The 20,644-nt window shown below is 31.4% G+C and overlaps 1 long non-coding RNA gene across 1 annotated transcript; it reads left to right on the plus strand.

Annotated features, from left to right (window-relative positions):
- Positions 1-1,581: 1,581 nt before the first annotated feature.
- LOC134719646 (uncharacterized) lies at positions 1,582-5,910 on the plus strand. The gene is made up of 4 exons (XR_010107645.1): positions 1,582-1,722; positions 4,497-4,573; positions 5,384-5,525; positions 5,849-5,910. It is a non-coding gene; the product is annotated as an uncharacterized LOC134719646 (long non-coding RNA).
- Positions 5,911-20,644: the final 14,734 nt, after the last annotated feature.

Genomic DNA, 20,644 nt, shown 5'->3' on the forward strand with positions numbered 1-20,644 from the left:
CATACCTCAAGAAGGCAACATAATTTCAAAATGATGATATAAAAAAATTAAAACGAAAAAAAACAAAATTCTTTTTTTATGTACAAAGCAAGGAAATAAAATAAATGATTGAACAAATCATCAAACAAGAATAACTGAATTACAGGCTCCTCACTTTCGGCAGTCACTATCATTATCACTGAACAAGTGTATATTTGTTAAGAGGCAAGCTGAAGGACGCCTCCGGGTGCGGGAATTTCTCGCTAGATTGAAGACCTATTGGTGACCTTCTGCTGTTGTTTTTTCTATGATCGGGTTGTTGTCTCTTTGACATATTCCCCATTTTCATTCTCAAGTTTACATTCACATTGTGCATGTTGTGGCGGGTTAAACATTTAAGAGGATGATTCCAAAACTTGGACAGTGGCGTAACAGTACAACAGAAGAAAAAAGTAAAATCACAAAAATACTGAACTTAGAGGAAAATCAATTCGGAAAATCCACAATCAAATGGCAAAATCAAATAACAAAACGCATAAAAAACGAATGGACAAGAACTGTCATATTCCTGACTTGGTACAGGCATTTTCAAATGTGGAAAATGGTGGATTGAACCTGGTTCTTTAACGCTAACCCTATCACTTTAATGACAGTCTCATCAAATTCCGTTATACTTACATTGATGCGTTAAATAAACAACCACGATAAATAAAAGTCAAAATATGGATACATCAGTCATCATCGTATAACAATTTTAAAAGGAACAATTTAACAGAACACAGACTATCTACGAACACATTGATTTATTTGAGTGTCTGACGTCAGAATTTTCTTTTAATAAACTATAATACAAATAGTTGAAACATGATTCATACCAATAGAAATACATCTATCAGAGTGAACGTGGCTAGGTTCTTTTACAATAACACATTGATAATAAAAAGAATCAAGCATATTTTATAAATTTGTTTGATTTTGTAAGTCTGTTGTGTTGTACATGTATGTCCAAATTAACTCCACATTTATCTTTTTTTACTTCTCGGGTTGCTCACCAAATAAAACAAAACTATAAACAACTGGTATACAAAAAGACTGAAACCCGCCATTTATTTTCAGAAAATGTATGTTCTAAGTAAGAAATATGACTATTGCTATCCTTCAAACTACAAAAATGTATTTGTTGACGAATCCAAATGTTTGAAGTTGTCAACATGTTTGAACTTTGGTTCTAAAATTTACCTTGGAAAACCGGGTTTTTTTATTACACGTTTTATATTTTCATATATTCCTAAGACATAGCCTTGTTACGAGTCGTTAATAATATTAATCTGTTAATCTATAAATAGAAATGGGGGCACAATTATTAATTTCACCAACAGCTTAATTAAAGACACACCCACAACGCAACTTCGTTAAACGTCAAGGGACATAAACAAAATTGTTCTTATAAAAGTATAGAAATATCAGTATTGGACCTATAAGTCCAACAATTGAATCAGAAGGTAACTATTAGAACAAAATTGGATAATCGACGACAATCACACCACATCTCCTGATTGTAATAAACGAATGTTCTGTAATCAAGAAAAAAATGACCCAGTAACATGCACAGCTGCATTTTCTCATGTAGTTCATTAACACGTGCTGGTATGCATGTAGACACAAACATGTGCACTATATAAAGGGACGGAATATATTGTCGAAGTTGTCACTAAGAAACACTAGGACAGGAAAACAAACCCGGTAAAGTATTTTAGCAATTGTAGGCTTATTTGAAATTGGTTTAAGTTGAATTGTGTATAGAGACAAAAAATATTTGGCTCGTAATAATGTAATATAATATTTGATTTGATATTTAAGGAGGTGTTCTCCATTGAGGTACAGTTTTAAGTTAACTTAAAAATTCATCTTCAATGTTTTAACTACAATTCAACTTTATGTTTAAAATATGTGATAACAGTGGTCCTAGGACAAATATCATTTTGTCGCATATTATATTTCTTTTTTTTTTCTTGTGATTGTTATTCATGTCATTGTAATTGTAATAATATTATTTGACAACTTGTTGGATACCATATGCATGATATGGTTTTAATATCCTTACATCCGTGGTATAATACATTGTAAATTGTTAAAAAAAAAAGAAGACATAAATCAAATAATAACTTACCTTAAACATGAGACAAACTAAAAAGATGCACATGTTAATAGATTCATTCGGATAATTGTTTTAGCTTTACCAACAGCCTAATATTGAGATAAAAAGCGAGTATTGTTGAAATCACAACTTTCACAAGAACGAGTTTATTTAATGACCTGGTTACGATTAATCCCAAAAATGAGCTGCACTCTCCAATTTTAAAAACAAGTTATTTAAATCATCGTAGATCGATTTGAAATTTACCTTATGTATTGTATCTTCCTTTTTCAATTCAAATAAACGATAAATTTTGAAGCATTACTACTTTAATTTCATTAAAAAGAACAATTGCAATTGTAATAAAAAAACTAACAAAATAATTCAAATATCGACAATTAATCAACTAGTGACCAAACAAAACTGACATTCGTGAATTAATGTGCTGTCCGGTAATTCGTTGAATACTTTTTCTATATTTAAATCTTTTAATTCGTTATTTTATGATTATCATTAAAAAATTGCAATACAAGATAATAGTTAGATTTAACATTTTAAACTATTGTATACAGTCTGCCAAATGTTAAACACCACCTAAATATAAATCGCAATATTATTTTGACTCTTGCAAAAAAAAATATGCGTATTTGGTGTTATGAATTGCCTATAACACACAAAAATAACTAAAAGATCCATATCGACCAAATAAAATAAACACGCAAAGCAACTTTTATTTAAGGTCATCAGCACTTTCTCGTATACACTGTATTGATGCCTTTAGATAATCTTTCTACTGTTGCGCGTACAGGTGAAATTTGAACTTTAACATGACAAAGCGTTAGTTATCTGTGACTGAACGTTGACAAGAAATTGGCATGTCAAATGCCGATAGAAGCACTAGGAGCATAGGTAACAATTTTTATGTTAATCACACCGTCAGTGTCAGATTTTTAAACGTCATGTTGACACAGGAACAATAAATGATAGACCAAGGTCCAGAAGACCCCGCTTAATTACCGATCGTGTTTTAGATTGTACATGCTAAAAGCAACCCATTTACTCCCACATCATAGACACCATTGACCTCCAGAAGGTCGTGTTAGTGTTCGACAATTGTTCTGACGACGTCATAGAGACTACATAAGAGCACGTCGTGTTACCAAGGGACCTCCCCTAACAGCCAGGCACCGTATAATCAGATTTCAAAGGGCTACAAACCATCGACGTTGGAAGATGAGAAGCTAGTAAAATGTTTAATGGTCAAATTAGAGTTGGTTTCTGTAACGGCCAATAGCCGGCAGAATACGAATTTTGGCATAAACTTCTTATAACCAAAACATTCCAACAACGACTACATACTTTGCTGGTGGTGTCACATTATGGTATTCCTTATCATACTGTTGTAAGGTGGGAATGCATTATCTGCAGGGTAGGAACATTGCAGTCCACCATTTTGATAATCATCCACTTGCATCAAGACCCTTCTATATGTTCGGCAATGCAAGACCACACAGGGTAAGGATTGTAACTGGGTACAAAGCGCAAGCAGCCATTGACACTTACTTTACAATTTTGCCCTTCCATATCTCCAGACATGAACCCTATTGAACACGTCTGGGATGCCATTGTCAGAAATCTTAATTGCAATATTAGCAATTTTAGAGGGCATTTGTTGATAAATAGAAATAATTTGCTCATCTAAAGTTCAGAAGACTTATCTAGAGTGTGTAACGCTGTGTTATGAAACTATACTGGAAGAGAGATGATTACACATCCTTTTGACTGAAATATTCACATTAAATTTGCCGAACATACCAATTGAGAGACTTTTAATGATAGTGGGTGATTAATTGTTGAAGAAAAATAAAATCACTGTGAAACTTATATTCAGTTTCTGATTTGCACTATTTTTATGAACGCAACATTCAAGTGACAAAAGTTAATTGTATGGTTTGTTATGGTATATGTTAGCATTATTGTTACATGTATATTTTCTATTTTTTTAGGATAAACAGATTTTTTTAAATGAACCAAAAAAATCGATGCAATAAAAATAGATGCTTAACTTTTTTGCGGACGGTATAGTTTAACATTGAAGAACAATTCTGCTCTACATTGTTTTTTCATTAATGATTTGTTTTACCGTTGAAACTAAGTAAACGATGAAGAACACTGCATAACATTTAAGTGATGTAACACAACATACATTTTTTAAAATTATTTTAATATAATGTAGTTAAACAATAAATGTCATTTTTGCTCTACTTTTTTTCTTATCAATCATTTCATTAAAGCAAAGTAACCCATAAGGAACACCGTCTACCATTTAAGCAATACATCACATGAGAACAAATAATTTAATTATTCCAATTTATTGCAGTTTAACAATGAAATACATCTTTGCTCTCTTGGTTTTGTTGCCAATTGTGTTCTGTGCCCCCAACGAAAGATTCATTTGTAAGTATTAATTTGAATAATGAATGCAGTGATTCCGAAGTATTTTGGGTCATTATTTCTTCAATCATTACTGCTCCTGTCAGTTTTTTATGAGTCATTTTCAATATGAGTATTCGGACATCTACTCTAGCCATTTGGCTAAGTATCATTTTATTTGATCTTTTCCGCATGATTTTGACCAATATTGCCCTAACAACCAATTATAAACGAGCATATTAAGGCCGATACAACACAAAATGAATAACACTATGTAGGTCTTTTAACCTATGTCATCCGGGATGAGCGTTCGAGAAATCTGGACTGCCACTTAAAAATTATGGACAATTGGAAAGGGACAGACATTTAAATTTGAAACAGAATGCATACGGTCCCCCAAAGAGTTGTTTCCGGATTCTTAAAGTGCAGACATTGTGTGACTTTTTTTACACATTGCACAAAACACCCGGGGGGATTGGTTTATACAGTTTCTACTATATTGTATTCAAATAATGTATGCAAATCTAAGCAAAGTACAAAAAAAAATCTAGCGGCATACTAGTTTTACTAGATACTTAGAATTTCATTAGTTATGCATACACGAGATTTGTTTTCTCTTCTCGAAAACGGGTTACTGCAATACATAAGTCCTTACTTTTAATTCATATTTTGTACCAGGATAGTTACTACAATGTTATCTTAGATGTTCTTACGTTATTTTCTCTGAAAATCCGACGACATTTCAAATATAGTTGTATAATATGCTTACAATTTTCGTGTTCTTCAATAAAATGTAATACATATCATTTTTCTTAATCTTTTATGTTCTTGCAGTGGATACTTTTGGACTTGACAGTGTATTGAAGCAAGTCGAGGTGTTTGCCCACTCAGGTATGGCACCAGATCTCTGCACAAGTGAATGCCAAAAACTCGTTCACGGATTCCTTGGAAGCATGTGCGGAACAGCTTGTACAACGTATGTTTATTATCCATATTTATTTAAATGGCATAATATGTCAAACATGAATTATTTGATATAATATGATTACTGCAGCCAATTTATATAATAGCTTGGTAGTACTTTGGCATTAATTAAGGAAGAGTCAATCTTAAATGCTCTTTGTTTTGTTTTTAATTTTCCACATTACCTTTTTTCGTTTGAGTGGCACTGATGAGTTGTGTACACTTTAAAAACAGAAGGCAATAGATTTTAAAACGGCGAATTATCAAACTATTATGACATCTCATTTAAAATGGTGTACTTCTGTAAAATGATGAGTTTTTTTATTCTTCTTTCAGTGTCCTCAACTTACTGAAGTAGGAGACTAACATGATCGTTTGAATACAAGTGAACAATGTAATTTGTCTTGTTTTTATTAAGAAAGAAAAAAAAACATAGTTCATACTGGTTAACATCACGATTAATTAAGGAACTAGATGAACTTACAAAACAAAACGAATAGAAAATATTCGGATGTTGCGGGGTTGTAGTCAGATCAATTTGATATTTTTGTTTTTGTGCAAACACTCCTTTTACCTTGTCTATAGTTGGTTTAGTGTTTTGTGACAACAGGCTCCAGACGTAGGACCGTTGTTTTCAAATGCAACAGTTTTTAACATGTGATAACTTTCACCCTAATCCGAGGTAGTTAAATCACAAAACACAACACACACTATAAAATATCAATTGAAAAAGCTAAATTGATCAAAAAGAATTCTAGATAAACATAAGTTATCTTACATGAACGATTTTGATTGATATATGACACATTATAAATACAATATTAAAAATTAGGTTTCTATATGAAAGAGGGAAGGAAGGTACCAGAGGGATTGTCAAACTCATAAATCGAAAATAAACCGACAACGCCTTACTTAAAATAAAAAAGACAAACAGACAAACAAAAGTACACATGACAAAACATAGAAAAGTAAAGAATAAGCAACATGAACCCCAACAAAACTAGAGGTAATCTCAAGTGCTTCAGGTCCTGCTCCACATATTGCACCTTTCATGTGGTTCATGTTATAACAAATTTGGGTTAACAGCATAATTCGGTAGGTTACATTCATGAAAGGGAAGGAGATTGAAGTTACGACGTTAGGAACATATCCGATACCATTATCGGTTATTTCATCACGGGCAACCAACTCGTGATGGCGTCCCTAAACGATTTAGGGAAAGTGTCAATTAGACAACTCTGACCTGGGACAAAATAATGTTGAATAAACAACGTAGACAGGTAATTTTACATAATAGTGTTGTTGTTAGGAGTACAGAAGTAAACATTTTATTAAAATTAATAAATGTGATGCATAGAGTACGAGTACAGATTTGAAAATGTATCGTCATACCTGATACTTATCAAAGATTGTACACATTAAAAATAGTGACACAAGATACATTTGTTACTAAATATAAGTAGACAATTAAATTATTTTACAGAAATGCATTACACATTGTGTCCACATGTCAAATACCACACGAGTACGATTTGAAAACAACCTCGCAGTTACTGAAAGCTTTTAAAACCAAAAACATTTATCAATAAAAAAAATCACGCATTATAGATTATATTCAATTGAAACACATCTCAGTGGCTTAGTGTGTTATAAACATGTTAGGGCCACGGACAGCCAAAGCACACATTTTGTGGTATGCAAAAATAAAAAGATCGACAGGCAATAGGTACGTTAGAATTTAATCTTATAATAAATATACATCAAGTCATATATAGATAAAGCAATCTCTAAATAGAAAATTTACGTAGATGTGTATTTATACCTCCCAAAAAAACAGTGTTTGTATTTCTTTTCAACTGTATCTAACCTATGTATACAGTGTTTACTGAATTGCTGCTCATCGACAAAAGTTAAACTATGTACTGTCAAAAATTAGACCGTTGGTTTTCCCGTTTGAATGGTAATTTTTGGGCCCTTTATAGCTTGTTGTTCGGGGTGAGCCAAGGCTCTGTGTTGAAGGCCGTACATTGACCTATAATGGTTTACCTTTTTTTATATTGTTATTTGGATGGAGAGTTGTCTCATTGGTACTCACACCACATCTTCCTATATCTATTCAATATTCATCCTTTATTGTCTTTGTTAAATTTATTTGTATATATAGTAAAGAAGATGTAGTATAATTTTCAATCAAACAACTGTTCACAAGAGTCCAAATGACACATACATTAACAAGTATAAGGCATTGAACAGCCTCTAAAAATAACACATACCGCATAGTCAGCTATAAAAGACAAAAAACATTGCAAAATTTTGGTGTAAAAGAATTGAAACGATAAACTGAATACCTTTTCATGTACAAAACAATGAGCTAGAATAAAATATTGGACACAACATCAAACGAGAACAAATGAAATACAGGCTCCTCACTCTGGGCAATCACATTCAGATTGTTGCTATTTAAACATTTCAGAGGACGATTCCTAATCTTCTAAGACAGTGGCGAAACAGTACAACTTGATAACAATAAACTATAAATCAAATAGTTGAAACAAGATTCATACCAATAGAAATACATCTATCAGAGTGAATGTAGCTGGGTTCTTGTACACCTCAACAACAAAATGACAATAAGTATTGAGAGTTATCGCAGTCACTGATAGCTAGTTTAAAGCTAATAACAAAAAATAAAAATTATCATGCATTTTTTAATAAATTTGTTTGATTTTGTTAGTGTGTTGTGTTGTTTGTCTGTATTTAAAAACAGTTTTGTTTGCTGCGTCCAAATTAACTTTACATTAAACTTGTTCTGACAACACGGGTTGCTCACCAATTGTTGGGAATAAAACGAAACTATAAACAACTGGTATACAAAAAGGCTGAACCCCGCCATTTATTTTCAGAAAATGTATGTACTAAGAACGGAATATGACTGGTGCTATCCTTCAATCTAGATGTTGACGAATCCAAATGTTTGAAGTTGTCGACTGGATTGAACTTTGGTTTTTGAATTTACCTTGGAGCGGGTTTTTTATTACACTTTTTATATTTTCATATATCCCTAAGAAATAGCCTTTTCACGAGTCGTTTATTATATCAAATTATAAATGCACAAGGGTGCACAAATAATGTATTCATCCGAAGCTTTTTTTAAAGACACACATCAACTAATATAGCTACACAAAACTTCGTTTAATGTCACGCTCCATAAAAATAATTGTCCCATAAAAGTATTGAAATTTTAATACTGAACCTATAAATCCAATATACTTGTACATTGTACCTAAAGGTAAGTATTATAACTCTTTAGGATAGTACCACTGACAATCACACCACATCTCCTTATTGTAATAAACGAATGTTCCATAATCACGAACACAATGACCCAGTATTATTTCAAGCTGTCTTTTCTCATGAAGTTCATTAACACGTTCCGGTATAGAGACCAACATTCACACTATATAAAGGGATGAAATATCTGGTCAAAGTTGTCACTTAGATACACTAGGACAGGAAAACAAAACCGGTAAAGTAGTTTAACAATTGTAGGCTTATTTAAAATTGCTTTAAACTGACAGTTGAATTGTGAAGGGAAAAACATGTTTGGCTCGTAATATGGCATAAGCCGAGTATCAGTGAATGATGTGCCTATTTTTATTTGTAAGGTGAACAATTGCTCTTTTATTAAATATCAATACAATAATTATTTGATATTTGATACGGTAGTTTAGCAGCTGTTCTCTAAAAAGGTACAGTTCTACGATTACTTAAAAACTTATCATATTTGAAACTCACTTTAACAAGTCAGAGATAAGACAGTTGTTAATATACATTTGTTTGATTTGTATCAAATTTGAGTTTATCATTCGGTTAAGGACTTTCCGTTTTTAATTACGTTTTTTTTTGTTGTTGTTCTAATTTTTACATTTTCAAATAGTTCAAACAATTCTCACGACTTCTGTCATTTATTGTGTCTCAAAATAGCAACAGTGTCTTGTACAAGTATTTTGACTAAACATTTTAAATGCTCCAATTGTTTGGTGAAGGCATAGGTCAATTTTGAATTCAACAACATTATAGTAGCAAAAATGGGAAAACGAAAAACCGTTGTTGTTTTGAGTTTTTAAAACTGCACATATATAGTTTCTTTCTAATGTAACAGTTAATACCTTTTGAATTGTGATACTTCTGGCCACAAACCTTTCAAAACGTATAATCATTCTATAAATTACTGAATAATAATGCATATTATATCGCAAGGAGATGAGGTGCATACCTTTTGCAAGAACAAATTTATTTCATGACCTGATTACGTTGACCTGAAAAAGGATCCGGACCAATCTTTCAATAATGTTTTTTTCGTTCACCTCAGATCGATTTGACCTTCACCTTGTGAATCGTATCCTCTTTCTCTTCAACTTAAGTTATTGATAATTTTGAAGCATTTTATATTCGATGTTTTTTGTTATGCTACCTTTAATGGAACCTTAAAGTATCTAATAATTAGCATCTCTTTTTTTTTAATTAAATTTTATACCATCAATCGATGTTTCTGATGTTGAACACTCATTATCACTACAGCATAGCAACACAAACAACTATGTATAATGAAGGTTTTGTTTGTTACTGATCAATATTTTTTTTTAGAAAGCAAAGTTAGTGATGTAGAACACTAGCTATCATGAAAGCAATGTCACACAAGATAATAATTAATTGAAATATTTTTATCTATTGTAGCTTAACAATGAAGTACATCTTTGCTCTTTTGGTTTTGTTGCCATTTGTGTTCTGTGCCCCCAACGAAAGATTCATTTGTAAGTATTAATTTGGATAATGAATGCAGTGGTTCCGAAGGTATTTTGGACCTTCAAATTTCGGTCCGTTTGTAAAGCAATACCGTTCCAATAAGTGGTGTCTCCTTGACCATTGGCGGATCTACGGGGGAAGTGGCTGGGAGTCCCGGCCCCAAATTTGTGGGTAAAATTTGGTTGATGTTATATGATAGTCAACCACAGATCGCCTCTCCCCCTTTATGAAAAGTTCTGGATCCGCCACTGTTTACGTTTTGAGCATACGTACTTCAACACTGGTCATTTGGTCAAGAATTTGATGACATTTTACTGGATCTGTACCATATGTAATATTGCCATACAGACCAACAAGAAATATTACAAGCATATAAAGACCGACATCATATAAAACATAGGCAGGTCCTTTAACCTATGATAACCGGGATACAAGATTTTGGAATTTCAGACTGAAACTTAAAAATGAGGGACATACATGTTGAAACGGGATACCTACGGATACCTACGGTCCCTTAAAAATCTGTTGCCAGGTTTGTTAAAGTGCAGAGATAATTGTAGTATTTATACATATTGCATAGGCTTTAAAATCCCCTAATACTCTCATTGAATCCCCGTGGGGGAACATTTAAAAACATTTACCATTGTACATTATGCAAAACAAAATACAAGCAAATTTACAAAAAACAATTCTAGCTGCATATACATTTGAGTTGATACTCATGTTTTTATTAGTGATGCATACCAGATATTTATTTTCTCTCTTCTGAAAATTACGAAAACGGATTGACGCCATATATAAGTCCTTACTTTAAATTCTTTTGTTGCATCTGAAGAGTTAGTACAGTATTTTATGTAACTAAGATGTTCTTACGCTGCATGAACCGACTATTTACAATTAAAGTTGTATAATATGCTTACATTTTCAGAATACTTTGATAATATGTAATACATATCATTTTTCTTATTCTTTTATGTTCTTGTAGTGGATACTTTTGGACTTGACAGTGTATTGAAACAAGTTGAGGCTTTTGCCCACTCAGGAATGGCACAAAGTACCTGCACCAGTGAATGCCAAAACCTCGTTCACGGATTCCTCGGAAGCATGTGCGGAACAGCCTGTACAACGTAAGTTAATTATCGATATTTATTTTAAATGGCATAATATGTCAAACATTAATCATTTGAAATAATATGGTTTTCGTAGCCCATGTATATAATGACTTGGTAGTATTTTGGGATTAATTTAGGAAGAGTCAATCTTCAGTGCTCGTTTTCTGTATTTGATTTTTCCCATTACCTCGATTCGTTTAAGTGTCACTGATGAGTCACTGGTAGACAAAAGTTGTGTTTGCATTACAAATGTACCAAATTTAAAGCCCTGTATACTTGATATAAATTCATTGTATGTTTACACATGGTGCTTTATAATGACAAATATTTCGCTAAATCAGGATTCTGTAAGAAATGATCAACATATGATTTCAAAGTTGTTTATGTAATATTGTAACAATGTCGATTGTCGAAGAATATGTACTCGCCGTTTAAGAATCTAAAAGACTATGGATAATTTTATTGGGCGTAACCTTAAATGAAGATAACGTCACTACATTGGTAGAATTTCCATTGTTTTTTGACGTTTTCAACCAATCACGACGTTTTAGGTACGCTTTCAAAAATATTGCCCATAATGCATTAGATTCAAAAACGGCGAATTATCAAATTATTATGACATCTCATTAATTATGGTATACTTCTGTATAATGATGAGTTGTTTATTCTTCTTTCAGTGTCCTCAACTTACTGAAGTAGGAGACTAACATGATTTGTTGAATACAAGTGAACAATGTAATTTGTTTTGTTTTTATTGAAAAAGAAACAAAAAACATATTTCATACTGTTAAACATAAAGTTTAATAGAGGCACTAGGTGCACTTACAAAACAAAACGAACAGAGAACATCCGGATGTTGCGGGGTGTAGTCAGCTCAATTTGATATATTGGTTCTTGTGCGAACACCTCATTTGTAGTTGGTTTATTGTTTTGTGTTTGTTCCCCTTGTTTAAAGTTGAAATTGAAAATATCTCTGAACTTAACGTTAATGTTTGCATCCTTTTAGCTAAACATCCCTTTTTCAAAATATGTTGAATTGGTGGGACATTTTACAATGTTTTGAATTTTTTGAAATACTGAGGCTTTTCTACCTCAGGCATAGATTAACTTAGCTGTATTTGGCATAACTTTTAGGAATTGTGTTTCTCAATGCTCTTCAACTTCGTACTTTATTTGGCATTTCAAACTTTTTTGGATTCGACCGTAACTGATGAGTCTTTAGTAGACAAAACGCGCGTCTGACGTATATGCTAAATTTAGTCCTGATAACTATGATGAGTTTATTTAGATGCTTTCCGGGTTGTCTGTTTCTAATGTTATGACCTCTTACTGATTAATTCTAGAATATTGCTCCATAATTTGATATGATCGGGTAGAATGTGTGATATATGTCGTATATCGTATTCCTCATAGACTCATAAAATATATCATGCAGTGCTTGGTTATTGTAGATATTAATATAAGTCACAATACTAATGTTGTTCTATACATTGATTATTGGTTGCGAAATGTCCAGTTAATAATCTATCTATATGGTTTTAGTTTGGCGGGAAAATCAACCTCATTTTCAACTTTCGTCGGGTAAACAATTGTTGATATCTTGAGAATTTAATATATCGACACGATTCGACGGCTAACAATTATGTTAGAAATATTAATCTTATATTGTTGGTCAAACAATTCAGTTGTTGCTTGTGTATATATGTATAACAGAATATGTGGTGTGATTGGCAATTAGACAACTCTCCACAAGAGACCAAATGACACAGAAATGTATAACTATAGGTCACCATACGGCCTTCAAAAAAGAGCAAAGCCATACTGCAAAGTCAGCTATTAAAGGCTCCGAAATGGCAAATGTAAAACAATTCAAACTAATTTAACGGCATTATCTATGTCCAAAAAATGAACGAAAAACAAATATGTAACATATCAACAAACGACAGGCTCTGTTTGATCTGTCGATATTACGATATCGATTCAACATTTATTAAGATCTTCATGATGTTTTCTCTTAATTTCATATACTTTGTTTTATGTTCCTCATTTCATTTTGCAACTCGGCAATGAAAAAATATAGACACGTTTTACATCTCCCATGAAGCTTCCATACGATTTCTTATGATACTAAAATAACCATTCGAACTGACTTGTCTGTTAAGTGTTCAAAAAGTAAAAATCAAAAAAATACTGAACTCCGAGGAACATTCAAAACGGAAAGTCACTTATCAAATGGCAAAATTAAAAGCACAAACACATCAAACGAACTTTGCTCATCAGAAACAGATGTTGATATGACGATATCGAATACATTGAGTCGATAACAACCAATTATGTTCCGAATATCAATAGACAACAGTTATTTCCGTTCTTTATAATATTTTTCTATATCAGTTTTGTAAAGTTTAGTACCTTAATTAAGTGGTTTCAGATGATATTTAACGATTACCAATGATACATCAAACCACCAGCCACAAACAGATGAGAATGCAAATAAAGCTTATACCGGCAAAATAAAATATCTTACATTTCAAAGGTAAAAGCAAATATTATAAATTAATGTCTAAATGATATATGAACATCAAACATCACAAGCAACAACCTTTTACAACGATTAAATCAAACAGATTTAGAGTAGAGTCAGTCACATCGAGAATGTTGCGGGATTGAATATGTTTACGAGAGCCATTCTCTTACGGTGGTGTGACATCAAAACATAAATACAGAGTGTACACATCAGGTGAAGAAGGAGATCACTGGATTATTTTGTATGGACAAATACATTGATTACAAGTTATCACTGTTATCGAGTAGCCATTGTGGACATTTGGGTTATTCTTTGACCTGTATGATAATTCTTTATCGGAGTAAAGCAATCTCTCTTGGTCTCTCTTGAAGAAGGACGAAATATACTAGAGGGACAGTCAAACTCATAGATAAACTGACTACGCCATGGCTAAAAATAAAAGAAAAACAGACAAATAATAGTACAGAAGACACAACATAGAAAACGAAAGACTACGTAAGAGTTCTCTCATGGACAAGCATACCACAACTTCTTTTTTATATTTAGATGTACTCAGTAATGCTTTTTCATTTATTTAAGCAAGATAACAATCTAAACTTCCTCCAAATTCACAGGTGAATGAACTACTAGGAAATCATGAAAAATGACTCTTTGAACTATGCATCAGGTGACTCCAGTATCACAAAATCAATTATTGACAGACGTACGCGTGTTAGGTAACATGATAGAAATCTATATAACTACCTTGGTTGTCCTAGCAACCTTAATTGCAAATGAATAGGTTTTTGACGGACTTGAATCGGACGGATCCTATTTATTTCAAGTTTTTTCACATGCCAAAGTACTTCATACAACACATATGACGTGTATGATAAGTTTTAATATAACTATTCATACACAAATATGTTTGCACATCAAATCATTCATTATTTTATGAAGAAACGATCCCCAGTCAGTATAAAAATATATGTTAAATGTAAATGGGAATATGTCAAAGAGACAACAACCTGACCAAAGAGCAGTATACATGATTTATGGTGTAACGATTGTGTTTGCCAGCTGTTTTCATAATATATAACTATTTATCTTGGCTGCAATATACCCGACTTTGACTTGTGTGTCTAAGTGTTCAATGTCAAAATTGGCACATTTTTATTACATATTGTGTGCGATTACGGCAAAATCTGAAAAAAGCAAAAATCATCGCATTTTGACAATATTTCTGAAACATGCTGACTTTGGATTAAAAAAGATTTTATTAAGAAGGCATTTATTCTACCTAAAATGCAGGCTTTTGAAATATATAATTTTAAGATCAAACCTGTGAACATTTTAATATTTTTCTGAAACAATTGAAATTTAAAGCTATCTGTTGCCAAAATGAACCCTGTCTATAACATTTAACATCTCTTTAACTGATTGAGGATAACGAATAAAAAAAAAATTCGTCAATTCAAATCCTATATCGTCTATGTGAGCACAAACAGGATGAATTTGTTTGTAATCAAATGCTTTTTCTGATGAACCGTTAGTAACTCATATGGTATAATAAACAGTACATTTAACTATAGAACAACGAACTAGGAAAACAGCGTTGAAATAATCATAAATCATGAACGTATTGTAAATATTTTTTACAACCGTGCCTTACTTTTCAAGAAATTAAAACTTTTAAAAGGTATATACGACATAACAAGAAATATTCTATGTCATAACAATGTGCCTTAGAATCAGACAAACTGAGCCATCACTATTTGATCTCATTAAACTAGTACTTAATATTTTGTTAAACATGTAAAATCAAAGTGTTTATACAACAGCCATGCTCAAATAAAAATGTTGAAGAGAAAAATTTATGTTTGAATTAGCTCATCAAAAAGTAAAATCACAAAAATACTGAACTCAGATGAAAATTCAAAACGGAAAGTCCTTAATCAAATGGCAAAACCAAGAGCTCAAACGCATCAAACAATTGAAAAGAACTATCATAAGCCAGACTTGGTACAGGCATTTTCTCATGTAGAAAATGGTGGTTTGAACCTGGTTTTATAGCTAGGTGAGCCGTTCACTTGTATGACAGTCGCATCAAATTCCATTATATTTACAAGGATGCGTGAACAAGACAAACAGACATAACTGGTACAAATGTCAACTATACAGCAGTCAACATAATGTATGTGAAGTAAGCAGCTGGTTCATTATTCGATATTCGATATTCAATATCCAACCGGCTGCAATCATTCTGTTCGATATTCAAATTTCGACTTTTGGTTGAAAATTATAAAAAAAAAATATTTGATAACATTAAAATAATGATTTTCATGGTTAAGAGGAGTGATAAGGTACATTTTATGATCAGAGCGTCACTAATGAGTCTTATGTAGAAGACACGCGCATCTGGCGTATTAAATTATAATTCTGGTACCTTTGATAACTATTTGTCTTTATGTAATGTAGACTTTTATCAATTAGACGACATTAATATATAATATTTCTTAAAACAAATCAAAAACCGATCACTCTAGAAACATTTGAATATTTATGGAAAGCCCCCCTCCCAACAATTACGATGAGACCCCCCTGGTCTTTGAATTTCCATAAAATTAGTCGAAATCATTGAGTTTGATTTATAAAGGTTGTATCAAAAGAATTTGAAGTATAATGTCACCTTCGATATTTACAGAGGGCTTTGATTATCACTTTTAAGGACAAAAATGTAAACAATTCAGCACAAAGGGCAAGAGGCAATGGTGAGACCCCTGATCTCTTAATCTTCCTAATATTATTCCATGACTAACAGTATTTTGGGTACACTTCATGTCTTTTATCACTACAAACTACTCAGAGTCTGAATTGACCATTTTTTGTGCTCGACCAGTAAAATCGAGCACACATTTTACTCGACTAGTCTCGACATTGTCTCGACTGTACTTAACTGTACTTAAGTGTACTCGACTAGGTCTCGACTTTACTTAATTAGTCTGATTCAGTACTTAATGATCTTGGTGTAGCCTGAAATGGTCTTGACCAAGGCTCGACCTGTATCGACTAGTCTCGACTCGGTCTCAACCAGTCTCGACCTGTCTCGACTAGTCTTGACCTTCAAATTTAGTTTTGACTGGTGTAAATCAGCCCATTTGACTAAATTAAATATTGATCTTACAAAATTCAAGATTATTTGGTAGTTTGATTTATTGCTGTTTTTCAAATCAACTTGGATTTTCATCAAACTATGCAGCTATCTTAGATATATATTAAGCTTACTGAATCCCAGGTCATTTTGTTTTTTGTTGTGTTGCTGTAAAATTTAAGAATTAAATTAATCTTGGTAAAAAAAAGCTAGGATTTGCAATTCGAACAAAATAGAGATGGTACACTTGAATTTTTTTTATAACTTTTTCAGATAAACTTGGATTTTCATCAAACTATGCAGCTATCTAAGATATATATTAAGCTTACTGACACCCAGGTCATTTTTTTTTGTTGTATTGCTGTAAAATTTAAGAATGAAATTAATCTTGGTAAAAAAAAAGGTAGGATTTGCAATTCGGACAAAATAGAGATTGTAGACTTTAATTTTGTTTATAACTTTTTTAAATCAACTTGGATTTTCATCAAACTATTCAGCTATCTTAGATATATAGAAAGCTTACTAAATCCCAGGTCATTTTGTTTTTTGTTGTATTGCTGTAACATTTAAGAATGAAATTAATCTTGGTAAAAAAAAAGCTAGGATTTGCAATTCGGACAAAATAGAGATAGTACACTTTATTTTTTTTTTATAACTTTTTCAAATCTACTTGGATTTTAATCACACTATGCAGCTATCTTAGATATATATTAAGCTTACTGAATCCCAGGTCATTTTGTTTTTTGTTGTTTTGCTGTCAAATTAAAGAATGAAATTAATCTTGGTAAAAAAAGCTAGGATTTGCAATTTGGACAAAATAGAGATAGTACACTTTAATTTTTTTTTAATAACTTTTAAAATCAACTTGGATTTTCATCAAACTATGCAGCTATCTTAGATATATATTAAGCTTAGTGAATCCCAGGTCATTTTGTTTTTTGTTGTATTGCTGTCAAATTTAAGAATTAAATTAATCTTGGTAAAAAAAGCTAGGATTTGCAATTCGGACAAAATAGAGATAGTACACTTTCATTTTTTTTATAACTTTTTCAGATAAACTTGGATTTTCATCAAACTATGCAGCTATCTTAGATATATATTAAGCTTTCTGAATCCCAGGTCATTTTGTTTTTTGTTGTATTGCTGTAAAATTTAAGAATTAAATTAATCTTGGTAAAAAAAAGCTAGGATTTGCAATTCGGACAAAATAGAGATAGTACATTTTATTTTTTTTTATCATTTTTTAAAATCAACTTGGATTTTCATCAAACTATGCAGCTATCTTAAATATATATTAAGCTTTCTGAATCCCAGGTCATTTTGTTTTTTGTTGTATTGTACAAATTTAAGAAGTAAATTGACGTAGGTAAAAAAAAAGCTAGAATTTGCAGTTCAGAAAAAAATTCAGATAGGACACTTTAGATTATTTCAAAGCAACTTGGATTTTCATTCAAATCTACTGCTATCTTTATTATATATTATTCTTACAAAAAACAGGTTATTTGGAAATTTAGTTTATTGCTGTCAAATTTAAATATTTAAATTATAGGTATCTATCTGAATTTTGTCAAAACTGAAAATTTTATTACCTATTAACTAGGTCATTAAATTTGACAGCAAAACACCAACATACAAAACAACCTTGGTTTTTGTATGAGAAATATAAAATAAAGATAGCTGAAAAGTTTCATTACGATCAAAGCTGATTTGAAAAAGTTATGAAATCTTAAAAAAGACACCTTTTTTTGTTAAAACAAGAATTTAATATCATGAACTTTCATAACAATCCTTGATAAAGGAAAGGTGTTCCAAAGTTACAGTAAAAATTTATTTTAATCAAATCTTTAAATATTTTTTTGGTCAAATTTAATGGCATGGCACTATACATGGTTTAATTACACCAGTACAAGTGAGTTTTACAGGTAAAAAGAAAGCCCTATTTTTTTTAAACTCGTGTATTACTTATCTAGTGGTGTTGCAACTTTGAATGAATGTTATTTAGAATTTAAAGCTCTCTGGTAGATGTGATCTTTTTAATAAGTTTGCCCCAAGCAGGAGGTATTGCTATATAAATCACCACAAATCAGAAGAACTATTTTAATAATTTCTTTAATGTTTCGTCCCTTTTTGATATATTTATATAATATATATCAAAAAGGAATAAAACGTTAAAGGAATTATATAACTATTTTATATATACTTTTTCCCAAATTATAAGGAAATATATATTTCTAATATCGTAGCTTTTTGATCTAGATTAATTATTTTTTTTAATTTGACAGCAATACACCAAACTAAATAACAACCTAGATTTCAATAAGATCAATATATTACAAAGATAGATGTAGAGTTTGATGAAAATCTAAGTTGATTTGAAAAAGATATGAAAAAATTAAAGTGTACTATCTCTATTTTGTCCAAACTGCAAATCCTGGCTTCTTTTACCTAGATTAAATTAATTCTTAAATTTGACAGCAATACACCAAACTTCATAACACCCTGGGATTCAGTAAGATTAATACATCACCAAGGTAGCTGTATAGTTTGAGGAAAATCCAAGTTGATTTGAAAACATTATTAAAAAAATTAAAATGTACTATCTGAATATAGTCCAAACTGCAAATTCTAGTTCTTTTGACCTAGATTAATTTGATTCTTAAATTTGACTACAATACACCAAACTTCATAACAACTTGGGATTCAGTAAGATTAGTACATCACCAAGGTAGCTGTACAGTTTGATGAAAATCAAAGTTGATTTAAAAAAGTTATGAAAAAATTAAAGTGTACTATCTCTATTTTGTCCTTACTGCAAATTCTAGCTTTTTTGACCAAGATTAATTTAATTCTTAAATTTGACAGCAACACAACAAATAACAATATGATCTGGGATTCAGTAAGATTAATAAACCACCAAGGTAGCTGTATAGTTTGATGACAATCCAAGTTGATTTGAAAAAGTTATAAACAAATTTAAAGTGTACTACCGGTATCTCTATTTTGTTCGAATTGCAAATCCTAGCTTTTTTCTACCAAGATTAATTTAATTCTTACATTTTACAGCAATACAACAAAAATCAAAATGACATGTGATTTAGTAAGCTTAATATATATCTAAGATAGCTGCATAGTTTGATGAAAATCCAAGTTGATTTTAAAAAGTTATAAAAAAAAAAAAGATGCCTATCTGAATTTATATAATAATTTTTATTTTTACCTATTGTAAAATTAAATTCTTTCATTTCAGAGCAATAAATCAAATTAAAAAATGAGCTTGAATTTTGTAAGATCAATATTTAATTTAGTTAGATGGGCTAATTTACACCAGTCAAAACTAAATTTGAAGGTCAAGACTAGTTGAGACATGTCGAGACTGGTTGACACTGAGTCGAGACTAGTCGAGACAGGTCGAGACAGGTTGAGCCTTGGTCAAGACCATTTCAGACTACACCAAGATCATTAAGTACTGAATCAGACTTATTAAGTTAAGTCGAGACCTAGTCGAGTACACTTAAGTACAGTTAAGTACAGTCGAGACAATGTCGAGACTAGTCGAG

Source organism: Mytilus trossulus, chromosome 5 (genome assembly GCF_036588685.1).
Source record: "Mytilus trossulus isolate FHL-02 chromosome 5, PNRI_Mtr1.1.1.hap1, whole genome shotgun sequence".
NCBI lineage: Eukaryota > Metazoa > Mollusca > Bivalvia > Mytilida > Mytilidae > Mytilus > Mytilus trossulus.